Below are 19,884 nucleotides of genomic sequence, written 5' to 3'. Positions count from 1 at the left end.
GCAATTGTTTAATACTCACTTACAGGTTTTTAATTACATCGTTTTTGAAGCATTTACTTCACATTCAATCATTTGCAATGGTGGGATTTGGACCTGTGTCCAGAGAAGACTTGCTGAGTTTCTGGATAAATTGTCACACAATAATGCCACTAGGCCATCACTTTGCCTGCTCACAGTTTGTATATCCCAGTGCAACATGAATCAAAACTCTTTCTTCCTGCACAATTGTTTGACCCGGCACTCTGGTGATGTGACTCAGTACCTCTCCACTGTGTGGGTCTAATTGCTGCCTCTGTCAGCGACTCTCACTCTTGAAGCTACTCCAGATCATGAGCCAACAGAATTCTCCACTCCAGAGAGATGAGGCAGCACAGGTCAGGAATGTAGAGTGGGATTTTCCAGATCTCTGTGGGCTCAGTGCCATTCTATATGTGTAATCCTCAAAGCATTAGTCTAATTTCCCATTCTGCCTATTTCTGTGTCTTCTACAGGTACTCATGGAGTTCCTGACTCAATAGACTTGCCAACTGCTGGTTGGGACGATGGTTGGTCAGCCAGAAAGACAAAGTCAGGGAGGTCGGGAGTCTTCAATAAATCCTGTTGCCAGGTAAGGTCATTCCAGTGCACAGAGTAGAAAGTAATAAGGGGGATCCAAACATCAGCTAACAAGACATGACATAGAGAAAGTGCTGGAGGGGGAACACAGTACAAACACACCCAAGGCTCAATCACCACGCCTGCTGCAAGTTTTATTGTAATGAGACAGCATCGGGAGTTCCCAGTTATCAGTTCAGGCCTGTGCTTTCTTAGGGAGCATCAGAACAACTGAGGGGAATGCAGGCCTCCCACGAGAGGGTGGTAATGCTGCCTGGGATCTTTCTGTTCCCTATTCCCTCTCCAACACTGTATCAATGGCTTGTATTGAGGACCAGTGTCTTCAATCATTCTAACTCCTATAACAGTTCCTATCTCTGTCATCTCCTCCCCTCTCACCAATTATTTCACATATTTGAAACCTCCAGTCCAGATGACCATCCATATCGCTGTAACTTGCTTCAGTCTCTACAACATGCCTTGTCACGATAGTCTCCTCCTCCAATAACTAGAGACATCAAATCTGTTTCTGTGCGGCATGAGTCTTTGGCCAAGGTTTCCTAAATGGAATGAGTCACGTTTGCCTGTGTTTGGCTCATATCCCTTCAAACCTTCTCCTTTCCACGTACCTGCCCGAGTGACTCATCCATGTTGTAATTGTACTTGTTTTTACCATTTCCTCTGACAGCCCGTTCCGTCTATGCACCATTCTCTGTGGATAATGTTGCCCCTCAGCTCCCTCTTTAAATCCTTGCTCTCTCACCTCACGTTTATGCCTCTAGCTTTGGACTCACCTACCCTTGGCAATTCACCTTACTTAGACCCTAATTGTTTTCATAAACCTTTATAAGGTCACCCTGTGGCCTCTTCTGCCCAGGAGAAATATTGACGACAGTGTTACCAATATCTCCAACTCATGTACTCAATGCTCTGACCAATGAAGACAAGTGTGCCAATTACTGTTTTCAACACCCTGTCGCCCTGCGATGCCAATCCAAGAAACAATGTAACTGGACCCCTTGGTCTCTCTCTGTTCGACAACACTGTCCAGGGCCCAACCATTACCTGTGTTAGTCCTCCCTGGTTTGTCTGAATTAAATCCAACACCTGAATTAACCTCCATCTTTCATTCCTTCGCCCAGTTGATTAACATCCCCTTCGATAACTATATTCCCTGCCCACTCTTCCACTAATCTTGGTATCCATAAATATACTAACAGGGACTCCTATATTTTCACTCAAATTGTTAATGTAAATGGTGCACAACCGTGGTCCCAGCACCAATCCTTACAGCACACTGCTGATCAGAGGCCTCCAGTCTGAACAAAACCCTCTCCCACCACCCTCTATCTCCCACTGTCATCCCATTTTGTATCCAGTTGGCTAGCTCTCCCTGATCCCTTGTGATTACTAACCAATGTATCATGCTACATCCTGAACAAGGGTTTGCGGAAGCCAGAAACAACGTCTGTTGCTCTGCCTTCGTCTATCTTTTTGGTCACATCTTGAGCAAACTCCAGTCAAGTTTGTGAGACGTGTTTTCCCATGCACAAAGCCATGCTGGCTGTCCGTAATCAGGCCTTATCTTTCCAAATGCATGTAAGGCCTACCTCTCAGAATGACCTCCAACAACTGACCCACCCTGATGTCTCGCTCATCAGTCTGTAGTTCCCTGGCTTTCTCTTGCAGCCTTTCTTAATTAATGACGCAACATTATAATCATAGTCAAGAGTCATACCACACTGTTTGGTTAACGCAAACCATACTCTAAAACGGATCTCATCCCACCTGCCTGTCCCTGGATCATATCCCTTCAAACCTTTCCTATTCATGTACTAATCCAAATGTCTTTTGAACATTGTAATTGTCCCCATGTTCACCCCTTCCTTGGGAAGTTCATTTCACACACAACCCACCCTCTGTGTAACAATGTGCCTCTCATGTGTTTTATTTTATATGTCTCTCCTCTAACTTAAAAATGTAGTGCCTTGTCTTGAAACTCCCCTGTCCATGGGAAAAGACAACTCCCATTAACTCTATCTATCCTCCTCATGATTTTATAAACTTCTATGAGGTCATCTGTCAACATTCAGGTTTCAGTGAAAAATACCAACCTATTCAGCCTTTCTTTATACTGAAGCCTTTCGTACCCAGCCACATCCCAGTAAATCTCCTCCCAACCCTTTCCAGCTTAATAATAATCTTCCTATAACTGGGCGACCAGAACTGGACACAGTATTCCAGAAGAGGACTCACCAATGGCCTGTATAATCTCAATATGACTTCCCAACTCCTATATCCAAAGGACTGAGCAGTGAAAACAAGTGAGGCAAGCACCTTTTTTTAAACTATCCTGTCTCTCCATGTTGCAAACTTCAAAGAATTATGTAACTGAACCCTGAGGTCCCTCTGTTCTACAACACTACCGAAGGTCTTGCCATTAATTGTATAAGCTCTGCCCGTGTTTGTTTACCAAATGCATTACCTCGTATTTATTCAGATTGAACTCCATCGACAGTTTTCAGCCATTCACACATTTCATCAGGATCCCTTTGTAATCTCAGAAAACCTTCTTCACTGTCCACAATGCCACCCTCCAGTCTAACAGCCTATCACATGCAGCTCTCTATGGTACAAATATCTCTGCTAGGGGCCCTACAATTTCTTCACCAGCTTCCCACAATGTCTTGAGATACATTTGATCAGGTCCTGGGGATTTATCTACCTTTGTGTTTTAAAACCTCCAGCACCTCCTTTTCTATCTTGTGGACTCATTTCAAGACGTTGAGTCATAGAGATGTACAGCATGGAAACAGGCCCTTCGGACCAACTCCTGCATGGCATTTCTGGTCGCATTTGCCACAATTTTGCCAATATTCCTCTAAACCTTTGCTATTCATACACCCATCCAGATGCCTTTTAAACGTATTTCTATCAGCCTCCACTATTTGCTCTGGCAGCTTATTCCATCCACTCTGCGGGAGCCAGTTGTCCTTTAGACCCCTTTGAAAAGTTTCCCTCGTCTGGGGAAATGACCTTGTCAATTGACCCTGTCGATGACCATCATGATTTTAAACACCTTTTATCGGTTAACTCCTCAGCTTCCCATGTTCAACTGAAAACAGCCCCAGCCTATTCAGGCTTTTCCCTGAAGCGCAAACCGTCCAACCCTGGCAACATCTTTGGTCATTTCCTCTGAATCCTTTCATGTTCCACGACATCCTTCCGATGGCATTGAGACCAGAATTACACACAGTATTCCAATAGTGGTCAGGCCAAACACTGTTTAGTTCCCTGAGCACCCCAGTCTTTATCCACAGTAAGTTCCAAAGTGAAATATTTGTTTCGGATCCTGTAGTTTCACACATCGTTTGCTTCATTGATCACTAAGGATACCGGGTTTGTCCCGAGCTCTTCTTTTGCTCTTAATACACTTGTAGAACCTCTTTGGATTCTCCTTAACTTTCTCTGCCAAATCTATCTTATGTCCCCTTTTTACATTCCTGATTTCCATCCAAAGTGTATTTCTACTGCCCCGATGCTCCTGAAGGGATTCCCTTGAGTCAGCCAGTTATATCTGACATGTGACCCCTTTTTTTGTTGACCAGAGCCTCGAGACTCAACCAGTGTTTCCCAATTCTGTTAGCATTGAGCTGCACACTAACAGGAGCACGCTGGCGCTGAACGCTCCTTTTATCTCGGTTTTAAAATATTCCTACTTGCCAAACATCCCTTTACCTGCAAATAGCCTCCCCAGATCTACTTTAAAAATTCATGTCTACTACTATCTTGGTCCATTGAATAACTTTAACTTGTGGACCAGGCCTGTCCTTTTCCATCACTACTTTCAAACTAATACAATTGTGGTAACTTTCCAAAGTGTTCCCCCACTAACACCTCAGTGCCGTTCCCTACCTTGTTTCCCAAGGGGAGGTCAGGTTTAGCCCCATTCTCCAGTTGGGCCACTTACATAATGACTGGGAGTTTTCAGAACACACTTAACAAATTCCTTCCATCCAAATGCTTAACTTAGTAGCAATCCCAGTCCAGGTTTGGAAAGGTTAAGATCCCCTATCATTACAACCCTATTATTCTAACAGATATCTGAAATCTCCTGACATATTTGCTCCTTCATCTCCCATTGCCTATCGCTGTAGTCTGACCGTAGAAAACTAATGGCCAATTTTTATTTCTCACTTCCACTACTATCGCTTAACTGGGCGATCCTACATGAATACTCCCTCTAGGTACTGCTGGGATGTTTCCCCCAATCAAAACCACCAGCTCTCCTCCTGTGTTGCCTCCTGTTCTATCCTTCCTGGAGCATCTGTCTCCGGAACATTGAGCTGCTGGTCCTGTTGCTCCCTCAGCTGTGTCTCTGTAATACCTATGGTATCCCAATCCCATGTTCCCATCCACGCTCTGGGTTCATCTGCCTTATCTGTCTGGCCCTTTGCATTGAAATAACTGCAGTTTAAGCCACCAGTTTTCCCTCATTGTCTGCTATGTTCTTGCCTGCCTTGTCTACTTATATTGTTCTCTTGAACATTGTACCAGCCTCAACTTTCTTTCTGGCCTTACGACTCTTTGGGGTCACACAGCCCTGCCAGACGAGTTTAAATCCACTCGAGCAGCTCCAGCAACGCTCCCCACCAGCATGTGGGTCCCCCTCCTGTTCCCAGTTCAGGTGTATTCCCCACCCAGTCTACCTGTGCTGACACCTTCAGACATACAGGGACTTATCCACCAAGGTCCCTGTATTCCTCAGTACTCCAGGAGGACCTACCATTCATGATGTATATCGTTCGTTTATTCGACTTCCCACAGTGCATTACCTCACAGTGATCAGAAGTAAACTCCATCTGCCATTACTCTGCTCAGTTTATCATCTGATCGATATCAGACTGCAGCCTGAGTCCATCCCCCTCACTGTGGACAACACCCTCATGTTACCTGCAAACCTACTAATGTTACCTTTGCTTACACATCCGAGTGATTAATGTCCATAATGAACAGCAATGGTTCCTGCACAGATCCCTGTGGTACACCCGCTGGGCAAAGGCTTTCAATCACAAAAACCAACCCTCCACCGATTGTGGAGCCAATTTGCCAACGTACCTTGGATCCCATGGGATCTTCCCTTTTGGACCAGCCTTCCGTGTGGGACCTTGTCAAAGACCTTAATGAACTCCATATAAACCACATCATCTGTACGGCCCTCATCAATATCAGAGGACAGTCGTCTAGCAAATCCATACAGACAATCCCTAATGAAATTGCGGGGTATCCGTTTTTGGCGAATACATTGTATAGGTGTTCTTCTTCCTCTTTTTGCAGTTCTGGTGTACTGCAGTGTGCTGTGGCCCTTTTGAACAGTGTCTTGATGCAACTTCTTTTGTGTGTGTTGGGGTGGTTGCTTTCGTAGTTTAAGACTTGGTCTGTGTGTGTGTCTTTCATGTATATCTTTGTGGTGAATTCTCCGTTCGGTGTTCTCTGTACCATCACGTCTAGGAATGGGAGTTGGTTGTCCTTTTCTTCCTCTCTAGTGAATCGGATTCCTGTGAGTGTGGCGTTGATGATCCGGTGTGTGTTCTCTATTTCTGTGTTTTTAACGATTACAAAGGTGTCATCCACATATCTGAGCCAGAGTTTGGGTTGAATTTGCGGTAAGACTGTTTGTTCTAATCTTTGCATTACCGCTTCTGCTATGAGTCCAGAGATGGGTGAGCCCATGGGTGTGCCGTTGATTTGTTCATATATTTGGTTGTTGAATGTGAAGTGTGTTGTGAGGCACAGGTCCGGTAGTTTGAGTATGCCGTCTTTGTTGATAGGTTCACCGTCCTGTTGTCTGTTCTGTATGTCCAGCAGGTTGGCTATTGTTTCTCTGGCTAGGGTTTTGTTGATAGAGGTGAACAGTGCCGTTACGTCGAATGAGACCATAGTTTCTTCCTTGTCTATGTGTGTATTTCTGATGATGTCCAAGAATTCCTGTGTTGACTGTATAGAGTGTCTGGATCCGCTGATCAGGTGTTTCAGTTTCTGCTGTAGTTCTTTAGCCAGTTTGTGTGATGGTATCCCTGGTAGTGATACTGTGGGTCTGAGTGGGATGTCTGGTTTGTGCACTTTAGGTAGTTCGTAGAATCTGAGGGTGCTGTTGCTTTCAGTTTTGATTCTCTGTAGGTCAAACCTGGTTATCTGTCCGTTTTTGTTGTAGGTTTCTCAGTGTGTTGTTTATCCTATTGGTGAGCTGTGGGGTGGGGTCAAACTCCACGCAATTTCATTCACAGATGCCTCAGGGAAAGACAACGGAACGAAGACATGACACTACCCAAAGGACTAGCCACACTACCATACATCAAGAACATTTCCGAACTGACAGCCAGACTACTGCGACCACTAGGACTCATAACAGCGCACAAACCAACAGCCACTCAGACAACAACTCACCAGGACGAAGGACCCGATACCCAGCATGAGCAAAACCAACGTAGTGTACAAAATCCCAGGCAAGGACTGCACAAAACACTATATAGGACAAACAGGAAGACCGCTAACGGTCCGCATCCATGAACACCAACTAGACAAGAAAGGACACGACCAGCTATCCTTAGTAGCCACACACGCAGATGACAAGTAACGTGAGTTCGACTGGGACAACACTACTATTATAGGACAAACCAAACAGAGAACAGCCAGGGAATTCCTAGAGGCATGGCACTCATCCACAGTTTCAATCAATAAGCACATCGACCTGGATCGAATATACCGGCCACTGCAGCGGACAGCTGGAACTGACAACCGGAAGGGGCAGATGCAAATCACTATAAATGCCGGAGGAAACATCACAGAAGCGCTTCACAGGAGGCTCCCAAGCACTGAGGATGTCACCTAGACAGGGGACAAAACGTCTGCAACACAAATTCCCAACTCGGCGAACAGAACCACAACAACGAGCACCCGAGCTACAAATCTTCTCCCAAACTTTGAAGCCCTTTAGACTCTACAAAGCTCTGTCATGAACAAGCCACTATTTCCTTTGCCTTCTTCAGTGTCTGCAACTCTCGCTCTAGTAACGTTCTTTAGTCACTGCAGGTCTGCCTAGCTCCCCAGACAACCTGTTTCATCCCCTACAGCTCCCACAATCACTGTAACAGCCTCTGCTCTGTCTAATCCTCCTCTTTCCCACTGCCTTCCAGGCACAACGGCGATCCTGTAAGAGAGCAGTGCGGAATGGGATGTTATAAATCGCAGCTGAGGCTTGATGCCGACCATTACCTGGGAGTCACAAGGGGAGAGAACCTGAGCGAGTGCAGCACAGAGCGGGAGAATATAAATCAGCAGCGAGAGTCAAGGCCGACTGGGACTTGGATTTGGATAAAAAGCAGAGCAGGAGGCTCGAAATCAGCACCGAGTCACAGAGGGAGTGACCGTGTGAGGGAGCAACTTGGAGCAGGAGCATGAGGCTGACTCAGCTGGGAGAATAGAAATCAGCACTGAGGATCGAGGCCTAGTTGTACCTGGGAGTCACAGAGACGGTGACCATGTGAGGGAGCAGACTGGAGTGAGAGCTGGACGATTACACGTCTGAGGAGACACATCACTGTGTGTGCACCTGTCCCTCCATTGTTCTGTGTTTGTGTGTGTTTGTATGCGTGTGTGTCCCCTTCCCTCGCTGTGTGTGTTTGTACCTCCCTCGCTGTGTGTGTTTGTACCTCCCTCGCTGTGTGTGTGCATGTCCCTCCCTCACTGTGTGTGAGCATGTCCCTCCCTCACTATGTCTGTGAGCATGTCCCTCCCTCACTGTGTGTGTGTGTGCGTGTCCCTCCCTCACTGTGTGTGTGTTTATGTGTGCGTATGTCTGCGTGTCACCCTCCCTCACGTGTGTGTGTGTGTGTGTGTGTCCCCTCGTTGTGTGTGTGTGTGTGTCCCCTCTCGCTTTTTGAGCACATGTCCCACCCTCGCTGTGTCTGCGTGTCCCACCCTCGCTGTGTGTGCGTGTGTGTGTATATGTGTGCGCCCCTCTGTTTTAAAAAATTCTCAAGGTCAGGTTCGTAGGAGAGTAGTCTGACACAGAACAAACGACCAAGAGGCGAGTCTGCTAGAATATGGGCATTTTATTCCCCGCAGCGTCGCCACAACCAGGTCTCATACAACGGGTCTGGCTTATACTCACTCTACATGTTACCGGAACTGGGAGCCGTCAGTTCTCGTAGAGCGGTTGCCAACAACCCACGCTCGGCGGTTAAACGTAACCCCGGAGCAGACTCACCGAACTGGAGACTTTTCCAGCTGATATACTCTTTTCCAGATATAAACATTCATGTGAACAGCAGAGCAAGGCTAAAAAACACATTCCATTCTGGTTACATACAGATAAGAAGATTCACACGGGGAGGTGTGTAATAAGATTCACACGGGACTAAGCAACACCTCCATTCCGGTTAGATTCACACATGTATTGGGACATAATTTTTAACCGTTTCACCACACCCTCTTGCTGTGAGTGTGTGTGCACCTCTTGCAGTGTGTGAGGGTGTCCTCCCCTCGCTCTGTATGTGTGTGTATGCATATCACTCACTCACTGTGTGTCTGTGTGTCCCTCCCTCGCTGTGTGAGTGTGTGTGTGCGTGTCTCTCTCTCACTGTGTGCGCGTCGCTCTTGCTGTGTGTGTGTGTCCCTCCCTCGCTGTGTGTGTGTGTGTCCCTCCCTCGCTGTGTGTGTGTGTGTGTCCCTCCCTCGCTGTGTGTGTGTGTGTGTGTCCCTCCCTCGCTGTGTGTGTGTGTGTGTGTCCCTCCCTCGCTGTGTGTGTGTGTGTGTGTGTGTGTGTGTGTGTGTGTGTGTGTCCCTCCCTCGCTGTATGTGTGTGTGTCCCTCCCTCGCTGTATGTGTGTGTGTCCCTCCCTCGCTGTATGTGTGTGTGTGTCCCTCCCTCGCTGTGTGTGTGTGTGTCCCTCCCTCGCTGTGTGTGTGTGTGTCCCTCCCTCGCTGTGTGTGTGTGTGTGTGTCCCTCCCTCGCTGTGTGTGTGTGTGTGTGTCCCTCCCTCGCTGTGTGTGTGTGTGTGTGTGTGTGTGTGTGTGTGTCCCTCCCTCGCTGTATGTGTGTGTGTCCCTCCCTCGCTGTGTGTGTGTGTGTCCCTCCCTCGCTGTGTGTGTGTGTGTGTCCCTCCCTCGCTGTGTGTGTGTGTGTGTCCCTCCCTCGCTGTGTGTGTGTGTGTGTCCCTCCCTCGCTGTGTGTGTGTGTGTGTGTGTGTCCCTCCCTCGCTGTATGTGTGTGTGTGTCCCTCCCTCGCTGTGTGTGTGTGTCCCTCCCTCGCTGTGTGTGTGTGTGTGTCTCCCTCGCTGTGTGTGTGTGTGTGTCCCTCCCTCGCTGTGTGTGTGTGTGTGTGTGTGTCCCTCCCTCGCTGTGTGTGTGTGTGTGTGTGTGTCCCTCCCTCGCTGTGTGTGTGTGTCCCTCCCTCGCTGTGTGTGTGTGTCCCTCCCTCGCTGTGTGTGTGTGTGTGTGTGTCCCTCCCTCGCTGTGTGTGTCCCTCCCTCGCTGTGTGTGTCCCTCCCTCGCTGTGTGTGTCCCTCCCTCGCTGTGTGTGTCCCTCCCTCGCTGTGTGTGTCCCTCCCTCGCTGTGTGTGTCCCTCCCTCGCTGTGTGTGTCCCTCCCTCGCTGTGTGTGTGTGTCCCTCCCTCGCTGTGTGTGTGTCCCTCCCTCGCTGTGTGTGTGTGTGTGTCCCTCCCTCGCTGTGTGTGTCCGTGTCCCTCCCTCGCTGTGTGTGTCCGTGTCCCTCCCTCGCTGTGTGTGTCCGTGTCCCTCCCTCGCTGTGTGTGTCCGTGTCCCTCCCTCGCTGTGTGTGTCCGTGTCCCTCCCTCGCTGTGTGTGTCCGTGTCCCTCCCTCGCTGTGTGTGTCCGTGTCCCTCCCTCGCTGTGTGTGTCCGTGTCCCTCCCTCGCTGTGTGTGTCCGTGTCCCTCCCTCGCTGTGTGTGTCCGTGTCCCTCCCTCGCTGTGTGTGTCCGTGTCCCTCCCTCGCTGTGTGTGTCCGTGTCCCTCCCTCGCTGTGTGTGTCCGTGTCCCTCCCTCGCTGTGTGTGTCCGTGTCCCTCCCTCGCTGTGTGTGTCCGTGTCCCTCCCTCGCTGTGTGTGTCCGTGTCCCTCCCTCGCTGTGTGTGTCCGTGTCCCTCCCTCGCTGTGTGTGTCCGTGTCCCTCCCTCGCTGTGTGTGTCCGTGTCCCTCCCTCGCTGTGTGTGTCCGTGTCCCTCCCTCGCTGTGTGTGTCCGTGTCCCTCCCTCGCTGTGTGTGTCCGTGTCCCTCCCTCGCTGTGTGTGTCCGTGTCCCTCCCTCGCTGTGTGTGTCCGTGTCCCTCCCTCGCTGTGTGTGTCCGTGTCCCTCCCTCGCTGTGTGTGTCCGTGTCCCTCCCTCGCTGTGTGTGTCCGTGTCCCTCCCTCGCTGTGTGTGTGTGTGTCCCTCCTTCGCTGTGTGTGTGTGTCCCTCCCTCGCTGTGTGTGTGTGTCCCTCCCTCGCTGTGTGTGTGTGTGTGTCCCTCCCTTGCTGTGTGTGTGTGTGTGTCCCTCCCTCGCTGTGTGTGTGTGTGTGTCCCTCCCTCGCTGTGTGTGTGTGTCCCTCCCTCGCTGTGTGTGTGTGTCCCTCCCTCGCTGTGTGTGTGTGTCCCTCCTTCGCTGTGTGTGTGTGTCCCTCCCTCGCTGTGTGTGTGTGTCCCTCCCTCGCTGTGTGTGTGTGTGTGTGTCCCTCCCTCGCTGTGTGTGTGTGCGTCCCTCCCTCGCTGTGTGTGTGTGTCCCTCCCTCGCTGTGTGTGTGTGTCCCTCCCTCGCTGTGTGTGTGTGTCCCTCCCTCGCTGTGTGTGTGTGTCCCTCCCTCGCTGTGTGTGTGTCCCTCCCTCGCTGTGTGTGTGTGTCCCTCCCTCGCTGTGTGTGTGTGTCCCTCCCTCGCTGTGTGTGTGTGTCCCTCCCTCGCTGTGTGTGTGTGTGTGTCCCTCCCTCGCTGTGTGTGTGTGTGTGTCCCTCCCTCGTGTGTGTGTGTGTCCCTCCCTCGTGTGTGTGTGTGTGTGTGTGTGTCCCTCCCTCGCTGTGTGTGTCCCTCCCTCGCTGTGTGTGTGTGTGTGTGTCCCTCCCTCGTGTGTGTGTGTGTGTCCCTCCCTCGTGTGTGTGTGTGTGTCCCTCCCTCGTGTGTGTGTGTGTGTGTCCCTCCCTCGTGTGTGTGTCCCTCCCTCGTGTGTGTGTGTGTGTCCCTCCCTCGTGTGTGTGTGTCCCTCCCTCGTGTGTGTGTGTGTGTGTGTGTGTGTCCCTCCCTCGCTGTGTGTGTGTGTGTGTCCCTCCCTCGCTGTGTGTGTGTGTGTGTGTCCCTCCTTCGCTGTGTGTGTGTGTGTGTCCCTCCTTCGCTGTGTGTGTGTGTGTGTCCCTCCTTCGCTGTGTGTGTGTGTGTGTCCCTCCCTCGCTGTGTGTGTGTGTGTGTGTGTCCCTCCTTCGCTGTGTGTGTGTGTGTCCCTCCTTCGCTGTGTGTGTGTGTGTCCCTCCTTCGCTGTGTGTGTGTGTGTGTGTCCCTCCTTCGTGTGTGTGTGTGTCCCTCCTTCGTGTGTGTGTGTCCCTCCTTCGCTGTGTGTGTGTGTGTGTGTGTCCCTCCTTCGCTGTGTGTGTGTGTGTGTGTCCCTCCTTCGCTGTGTGTGTGTGTGTGTGTCCCTCCCTCGCTGTGTGTGTGTGTGTGTGTGTCCCTCCTTCGCTGTGTGTGTGTGTGTCCCTCCTTCGCTGTGTGTGTGTGTGTGTCCCTCCCTCGCTGTGTGTGTGTGTGTGTGTGTGTGTGTCCCTCCTTCGCTGTGTGTGTGTGTGTGTCCCTCCTTCGCTGTGTGTGTGTGTCCCTCCTTCGCTGTGTGTGTGTGTGTGTGTGTCCCTCCTTCGCTGTGTGTGTGTGTGTGTCCCTCCTTCGCTGTGTGTGTGTGTGTGTCCCTCCTTCGCTGTGTGTGTGTGTGTGTCCCTCCCTCGCTGTGTGTGTGTGTGTGTGTGTGTGTGTGTGTGTGTGTGTGTGTGTGTGTCCCTCCCTCGCTGTGTGTGTGTGTGTGTGTCCCTCCCTCGCTGTGTGTGTGTGTGTGTCCCTCCCTCGCTGTGTGTGTGTGTCCCTCCCTCGCTGTGTGTGTGTGTGTGTGTCCCTCCTTCGCTGTGTGTGTGTGTGTGTCCCTCCCTCGCTGTGTGTGTGTGTGTGTGTGTGTGTGTCCCTCCCTCGCTGTATGTGTGTGTGTGTCCCTCCCTCGCTGTGTGTGTGTGTGTCCCTCCTTCGCTGTGTGTGTGTGTGTCCCTCCCTCGCTGTGTGTGTGTGTGTGTCCCTCCCTCGCTGTGTGTGTGTGTGTGTCCCTCCCTCGCTGTGTGTGTGTGTGTGTCCCTCCCTCGCTGTGTGTGTGTGTGTGTCCCTCCCTCGCTGTGTGTGTGTGTCCCTCCCTCGCTGTGTGTGTGTGTGTGTCCCTCCTTCGCTGTGTGTGTGTGTGTGTCCCTCCCTCGCTGTGTGTGTGTGTCCCTCCCTCGCTGTGTGTGTGTGTGTGTGTGTGTGTGTGTGTCCCTCCCTCGCTGTATGTGTGTGTGTGTCCCTCCCTCGCTGTGTGTGTGTGTGTCCCTCCCTCGCTGTGTGTGTGTGTGTTTTCCTCCTTCGCTGTGTGTGTGTGTGTCCCTCCTTCGCTGTGTGTGTGTGTGTCCCTCCCTCGCTGTGTGTGTGTGTGTTTTCCTTCCTCGCTGTGTGTGTGTGTGCGTGTCCCTCCCTCGCTGTGTGTGTGCGTGTCCCTCCCTCGCTGTGTGTGTGCGTGTCCCTCCCTCGCTGTGTGTGTGCGTGTCCCTCCCTCGCTGTGTGTGTGCGTGTCCCTCCCTCGCTGTGTGTGTGCGTGTCCCTCCCTCGCTGTGTGTGTGCGTGTCCCTCCCTCGCTGTGTGTGTGCGTGTCCCTCCCTCGCTGTGTGTGTGCGTGTCCCTCCCTCGCTGTGTGTGTGTGTCCCCCTCCCTCGCTGTGTGTGTGTGTCCCCCTCCCTCGCTGTGTGTGTGTGTCCCCCTCCCTCGCTGTGTGTGTGTGTGTCCCTCCCTCGTGTGTGTGTGTCCCTCCCTCGTGTGTGTGTGTCCCCCTCCCTCGTGTGTGTGTGTCCCCCTCCCTCGTGTGTGTGTGTCCCCCTCCCTCGTGTTTGTGTGTGTGCGGACGTGTCCCTCCCTTGCTGTGTGCGGACGTGTCCCTCCCTTGCTGTGTGCGGACGTGTCCCTCCCTTGCTGTGTGCGGACGTGTCCCTCCCTTGCTGTGTGCGGGCGTGTGTCTCCCCCTCGTTGGGTGTGCGCATGTCCCTCTCTTGCTCTGTCTGTGTGTTTGTGTTTGTGTGTGTCCCTTCCTGGCTGTGTGTTCATGTCCCTCTTTCGCTGTGTATGTCTGTAATTTTGTGCTTGCGCATGCGCGTGTCCCTCCCTCGCTGTGTGTGCATGTCCCCCTCTTGCTGTGAGTATGTGTGTCCCCGTTGCAGTGTATGTGAGTGTCCTTCCCTGGCTGTGTGTGTGTGTATGTGTGTCCCTCCCTCGCTGAGTGTCTGCGTGTATCCCCCTCACTGTCTGTATTTGCGTGTCCCTCCATCGCTGTGTGTGTGTATGTGTGTGTGTGTATATTTGTGCATTTCCCTCCCTTGCTTTGCGTGTGGGTACCCCCTCTCAATTTCTGTGCACATGCCCTCCCCCTCACGGTGTGTGTGCTTGTCCCTCCTCTGTGTGTCCCTCCCTCGCTATGTGTGTGCGTGTCCCTCCCAAGCTGTGTGTCCATGCTCCCTCCCTCGCTGCGTGTCTCAGCGTGTCCCTCCCTCGCTGTGTGTGTGTCCCTCCCTCGCTTTGCGTTTGTGTGTCCGTCCCTTGTGTGTGCGTGTGTGCATGTGCCTCCCTTGCTCTGTGTTTCTGTGTGTGTATGTACGTGTGCGTGACCCTTCCTCGCTTTGTGTGTCCGTCCCTTGTGTGTGTGAGTGCGTGACCCCCCTGCTGTGTGTGCGTGTCCCACCCTTGCCGTGTCTGTGTGTGTCCTCTCTCGCTGTGTGTGCGTGCCCCCCCTCAATTTCTGTGCACATGCCCTCCCCCTCGACATGTGTGTGTACCTTCCTTCGCTGTATGTGTGTGTATCCCTCCCTCGCTGTGTGTCTGCAGGTAACCCCCTCACTGTGTGTGTTTGTATGTCGCTCGCTCGCTGTGTGTGCATGCGTCCGTCCCTCGCTCTGTGTTTGTGTGTATGTATGTGTGCATGTCCCTCCCTCGCTTTGCATATGTGTTCGTCCTTTGTGTGCGTGTGTGCATGTCCCTCCCTTGCTCTGTGTTTGTGTGTGTATGTATGTGTGCGTGTCATTCCCTCGCTTTGCGTGTATGTGTCCGTCCCTTGTGTGTGTGTGTGTGACCAGCTTGCTGTGTGCGCGTGTCCCACCCTTGCTGTGTCTGTGTGTGTCCTCTCTCGCTGTTTGTGTGCCCCTCTCAATTTCTGTGCACATGCTCTCCCCCTCGACATGTGTGTGCTTGTCCCTCCTTCGCGGTGTGTGCGTGTCCCTCCCTTGCAGTGTATGTGTGTGTCCCTCCCTCGCTGTGTGTCTGCGTGTATTCCCCTCACCATAAGTGTGTGTGTTTGTCCCTTCCTCACTCGGTGTGCGCGTCTCTCCCTTGCTCTGTGTTTGTGTGTGTGTATTTGTGCGTGTCCCTCACTCGCTTTGCGTGTGGGTACCCCCTCTCAATTTGTATGCACATGCCCTCCCCCTCACGGTGTGTGTGCGTGTCCCTCCCACGCTGGGTGTGTCCATGCTCCCTCCCTCGCTGGGTGTCTCAGCGTGTCCCTCCCTCGCTCTCTGTGTATGTGCGCGTGCATGTCCTTCCCTCACTGTGTCTGTGTGTGTCCCTTCGCTGCATGTTCCTTCCTCGCTGTGTGTGTCCCCCTTCCTCGCTGTGTGTGTGTGCGTGTCCTCCCTTGCTGTGTGTGTGCGTGTCCCTCCCTTGCTGTGTGTGTGTGTGTCCCTCCTCATTGTGTGTGTGGGGGTGTGTCCCTCCCTCGCTGTGTATGTGCGTGTCCCTCCCTCGCTGTGTATGTGCGTGTCCCTCCCTCGCTGTGTATGTGCGTGTCCCTCCCTCGCTGTGTATGTGCGTGTCCCTCCCTCGCTGTGTATGTGCGTGTCCCTCCCTCGCTGTGTATGTGTGAGTTTCCCCCCTCGCTGTGTGTGTGTGAGTTTCCCCCCTTGCTGTATGTGTGTGTGTGTGTGTGTGTGTGTCCGTCCCTCTTGATATGTGTGCTTGACCCTCCCTCGTTGTGTGAGCATGTGTCTCCCCCTCGCAGTGTGTGCGCATGTCCCTCTCTCACTCTCTGTGTTTGTGTGTGTCCCTCACTGGCTGTGTATGCACGTCCCTCCCTGGCTGTGTGTGTGCGTGTCCCCCTCTCGCTGTATATGTCTGTGTTTGTGTGCTTCCTCATGCGCATGTCGCTCCTCCACTGTATGTGCGTGTCCTTCCCTCGCTGTCTGTGTGTGTGTGCGCGCGTGTCCCTCCCTCGCTGTGTGTGCATGTCCCTCTCTTCCTGTGTGTGTCTGTGTTTGTGTGCTTCCTCATGCATGTGTCGCTTCCTCGCTGTCTCTGTGTGTGTGTGTGTGTCCATCCCTCGCTCTATGTGTGTGTGTGTCTTGCTGTGCATGTGTGTGTGTGTCCCTCCCTCGCTGTGTGTGTGTGTGTGTGTGTGTGTGTGTGTCTTGCTGTGCATGTGTGTCCATGTCCCTCACTGGCTGTGTGTGTGCGTGCCCCTCTCTCGCTGTGTGCTTGGGCATGTGCGTGTTCTTCCCTCGCTGTGTGAACGTGTCCCTCTCTTGCTGTGAGTATGTGTGTCCCTCTTGCAGTGTATGTGAGTGTCCTTCCCTAATGCTGTGTGTATGTGTATGTGTGTGTGTGTATGCATGTGTGTCCCTCCCTCACTGTTTATGTGTCAGTTTCCTGCCCTGTGTTTGTTACTCTTGCTGTGCGTGTGTGTACGTGGCCCTCCCTCGCTGTTTGTGTGCGTGTCCCTCTCTTGCTCTGAGTGTGTGTCCATGTCCCTCCCTGGCTGTGTGTGTGCGTGCACCTCTCTCGCTGTGTGTCTGTGTTTGTGTGCTTGAGCATGCGCGTGTCCATCACTCGCATGGTGTGCGTGTCCCCTCTTGCTGTGAGTATATGTGACCCTTTTACAGTGTATGTGAGTGTCCTTCCCTCACTGTGTGTGTGTGTGTGTGTCCCTCTTGGTATGAGTGCTTGGCCTTCCCTCGTTGTATGCATGTCACTCCCACACTGTGTGTCTGTGTGTATGTGTGCGTGTGCCACCCTTGCTTTGTGCATGTGTGTGTGCGCCTCTTGCTGTGCGTGCGCGTGTTACTCCCTCGCTCTGAGTGTGTGTCAGTCCCTTGTGTGTGTGTTTGTCCCTCCCTCACTGTATGTGCGCGTCTCTCCCTTGCTTTGTGTGTGTGTGTGCGCGCGCGCGCGTGTCCCTCCTCCGCTTTGCGTGTGTCCTCATCCCTCGCAGTGTGTCCCTCCCTCGCCGTGTGTCTGCGTGTAGCCCCCTCACTGTGTGTATTTGCGTGTCCCTCCATCGCTGTGTGTGTGTATGTGTGTGTATATTTGTGCGTGTCCCTCCCTCGCTTTGCATGTGTGTGCCCCCTCTCAATTTGTGTGCACAAGCCCTCCCCCTCGCGGTGTGTGTGCTTGTCCCTCCTTCGCTATGTGTCGCTCCCTTGCTGTGTGTCTCAGCGTGTCCCTCCCTCGCTGTGTGTGTGTTTGTGTGTGTGTGTGTGTCCTTGCTGTGTGTGGGTGTGTCCCTCCCTCGCTCTGTGTGTCCCTCTCTCGTTGTGTGTGGGTGTGTCCCTCCCTCGCTGTGTGTGTGTCCCTCCCTCGCTCTGTGTGTCCCTCCCTCGCTCTGTGTGTCCCTCCCTCGCTCTGTGTGTCCCTCCCTCGCGTGTGTGTGTCCCTCCCTCGTTGTGTGTGTGTGTCCCTCCCTCGTTGTGTGTGTGTGTCCCTCCCTCGTTGTGTGTGTGTGTCCCTCCCTCGTTGTGTGTGTGTGTGTCCCTCCCTCGTTGTGTGTGTGTGTGTCCCTCCCTCGTTGTGTGTGTGTGTGTCCCTCCCTCGCTGTGAGTGTGTGTGTGTGTGTCTCTCTTGCTGTGCATGTGTGTGTGTGTGGCCCTCCCACGCTGTGTGTGCATGTGTCTCCTCCTCGCCGTGTGTACGCGTGTCCCTCTCTTGCTGTGTGTGTGTGTTTGTGTGTGTCCATGTCCCTCCCTGGCTATGTGTGTGCATGCCCCTCTCTCGCTGTGTGTCTGTGTTTGTGTGCTTGAGCATGAGCGTGTCCATCCCTCGCTGTGTGTGCGTGTCCCCTCTTGCTGTGAGTATGTGTGACCCTTTTACAGTGTATGCGTGTGTCCTTCGCTCGCTGCGTGTGTGTGTGTGTGAGTGCATGTGTCCCTCCCTCGTCTTGTCAGTGTGTGCCCCCTCTCACTTTCTGTGCACATTTCCTCCCCTTTGCCGTGTGTGTGCTTGTCCCTCTTTCCATGTGTGTGTGTGTGTGTGTCTCCCTCGCTGTGTGTGTTTGTGTATGACCCTCCATCGCTGTGTGTGTGCATGTCCTTCCCTTGCTGTGTGTGTGTGTCCCTCACTTGCTCTGTGTGTGTGCATGTCCTTCCCTCCCTCGCTGTGTGTGTGTGTGTGTGTGTGTGTATACGTGTACGTTTCACTCCCTCGCTGTTTGTGTGTCCCTCGCTGGCTGTGTGTGTGTGTGTGTGTGTACGTGTGTGTGTGTCCCACTCTCGCTGTGTATGTGTGTGTGTGTCCTACTCTCGCTGTGTATGTGTGTGTGTGTGTGTCCCTCCCTCGCTGTGTGTCAGCGTGTATCCCCTTAACTGTATGTATGTGTGCGTGTCCCTCCCTCACTTTGTGTGTCCATGCCCCCTCCCTCGCTGCGTGTCTCAGCGTGTCCCTCCCTCGCTCTGTGTGTGTGTGCATGTCATTCCCTCACTGTGTGTGTGTGTGTGTTTGTGTGTGTCCCTCCCTCAGTGTGTGTGTACGTTTCACTCCCTCGCTGTTTGTGTGTCCCTCGCTGGCTCTGTGTGTGTCTGTGTGTCCCTCTCTCACTGTGTGTGCATGTCCCTCACTCTCTGTGTGCGTGTCCATCCCTCGCTGTGTGTTTGTGTATGACCCACCATCGCTGTGTGTGTGCATGTACTTCCCACCCTCGCTCTGTGTGTGTGTGTGTGTGTGTGTGTGTGTGTGTGTGTGTGTGTGTCTCACCCTCGCTGTTTGTGTGTGTATGTCCCGCCCTCGCTGTGTGTCTGCGTGTATCCCCTTAACTGTGTGTATGTGTGTGTGTCCGTCTTGCTGTGTGTGTGTGTCCCTCCCTTGCTCTTTGTGTATGTCCCCATTGCTGTGTGTGCGTGCGTCCCTCCCTTGCTGTGTCAGTGCGTGCCCCCTCTCACTTTCTGTGCACATTTCCTCCCCTTCGCCGTGTGTGTGTGTGTCCCTCCTTCCCTGTATGTGTGTGTGTGTGTGTGTGTCCGTCCCTCACTGTGTGTGTGTGTGTCCGTCCCTCACTGTGTGTGTGTGTGTCCGTCCCTCACTGTGTGTGTGTGTGTGTCCGTCCCTCACTGTGTGTGTGTGTGTGTCCGTCCCTCACTGTGTGTGTGTGTGTGTCCGTCCCTCACTGTGTGTGTGTGTGTCCGTCCCTCACTGTGTGTGTGTCCGTCCGTCCCTCACTGTGTGTGTGTGTCCGTCCCTCACTGTGTGTGTGTGTCCGTCCCTCACTGTGTGTGTGTGTCCGTCCCTCACTGTGTGTGTGTCCGTCCGTCCCTCACTGTGTGTGTGTGTCCGTCCCTCACTGTGTGTGTGTGTCCGTCCCTCACTGTGTGTGTGTCCGTCCCTCACTGTGTGTGTGTGTCCGTCCCTCACTGTGTGTGTGTGTCCGTCCCTCACTGTGTGTGTGTGTCCGTCCCTCACTGTGTGTGTGTGTCCGTCCCTCACTGTGTGCGCGTTGTGTGTGTCCGTCCCTCACTGTGTGTGCGTTGTGTGTGTCCCTCCTTCCCTGTGTGTGTGTGTCCCTCCTTTCCTGTGTGTGTGTGTCCCTCCTTCCCTGTGTGTGTGTCCCTCCTTCCCTGTGTGTGTGTGTCCCTCTCCCTCGCTGTGTGTGTGTCCCTCTCCCTCGCTGTGTGTGTGTGTCCCTCTCCCTCGCTGTGTGTGTGTGTCCCTCTCCCTCGCTGTGTGTGTGTGTCCCTCTCCCTCGCTGTGTGTGTGTGTCCCTCCCTCGCTGTGTGTGTGTGTCCC

At 52.9% G+C, this 19,884-nt stretch overlaps 1 long non-coding RNA gene across 2 annotated transcripts in view; it reads left to right on the top strand.

Moving 5' to 3' along the window:
• The window catches only part of LOC148149519 (uncharacterized), a 36,617-nt gene that overhangs the window by 600 nt on the left and 16,133 nt on the right, over positions 1-19,884 (top strand). The window contains exons 2-3 of one of the 2 annotated variants that reach the window (XR_015757791.1): positions 492-607; positions 7,791-7,919. This is a non-coding gene — a long non-coding RNA (uncharacterized LOC148149519). Of the gene's footprint in view, positions 1-491; positions 608-7,790; positions 7,920-19,884 lie in introns of those variants that run through there. The other variant, XR_015757792.1, reaches the window with a different exon arrangement.

This window comes from Chiloscyllium plagiosum, unplaced genomic scaffold (genome assembly GCF_037043375.1).
Source record: "Chiloscyllium plagiosum isolate Xiang-an unplaced genomic scaffold, Cpla_swu_hap1 HiC_scaffold_8, whole genome shotgun sequence".
In the NCBI taxonomy this organism is placed as follows: domain Eukaryota; kingdom Metazoa; phylum Chordata; class Chondrichthyes; order Orectolobiformes; family Hemiscylliidae; genus Chiloscyllium; species Chiloscyllium plagiosum.
This window is presented reverse-complemented; position numbering and strand designations above follow the sequence as displayed.